The following is a 975-nucleotide window of genomic DNA, read 5'->3' as shown; positions in this document are numbered from 1 at the left end:
TAAGTAACTATTCTGCATATAATAGTTAAAGATCTCGCCCTACACACTCACAACTGCTATCTAGACCAGATATATAGTCTGTCCTTCAGTCTATTAGTGTGTGTGAGGTACAGTCACTATATTACTGGTTTTATTGGCTCACATCCCTATGAGGATCATTAGCCGTCCTGGAGCTCTCTAGACTTCTCTCAAGTCCTTTAAAACATCCAGTTTCATGTTTCTGTGCTGTTTTTAAAGCTCCAGATCTCAGAGCAGGTCATTCATCTGTATCGTTTTTTAAAGGCATTAAGATAAATATTGAGATTAATCTCACTAGTGACATTTGATACAGTGTTAAAAGTTCTAGATGATTTGATAATCGGAGACGTCTTTTAACGTCCTTGTTATCTATATTGCTGTATAAAAGCGTCAGGCTTTAGAAGTCTTAAAACATTGTGCATTAGTTGTATGGACTACTGTTTTAGAGCTCGAAAACGTCATTGATTTTAATTACATTGAAAAGCATTCTTCTAAACTTCTTTTTCCACAGATCATAGAAATCCATACAGGTTTGGAGCCACGTGTGGGTGAGTAAATGGCAGAGTTGTATATTTTTAGGTCTGCTGTCCCTTTAAGAAAGTTGGCTTTGAGATGCATTCACAGAAGATGAAATGGCTGAGAGAGCGAGCTGGACGCAGACAGAGGGAGGACAGAGGGACACGGGAGGGATGGAGAGATATTTAATTTCAGATTTATTGTTGCATTGTGGCCCAAACGCATTATGAACAGATCCCAGAGGAAACACACCAGTTCAGATGCTTTACACCAAACCAGACAACATCTACATCTGACGAAACACATTGCTGATCTCACCTGCTCATTTAACTGCTAATTTACTGTGATTTTTTTGTGATAAAACTGAGATTATAAACCCTGAATGGTAGGTTTTAAACTTTGTCATTTGGTTTAGAAAAAGTGAATGGACTTAAAAAACAC

The sequence above is a fragment of the Sinocyclocheilus grahami genome, unplaced genomic scaffold (assembly GCF_001515645.1).
Source record: "Sinocyclocheilus grahami isolate Dianchi unplaced genomic scaffold, SAMN03320097.WGS_v1.1 scaffold1282.1, whole genome shotgun sequence".
In the NCBI taxonomy this organism is placed as follows: Eukaryota; Metazoa; Chordata; class Actinopteri; order Cypriniformes; family Cyprinidae; genus Sinocyclocheilus; species Sinocyclocheilus grahami.
Note: the sequence above shows the minus strand (reverse complement) of the source record.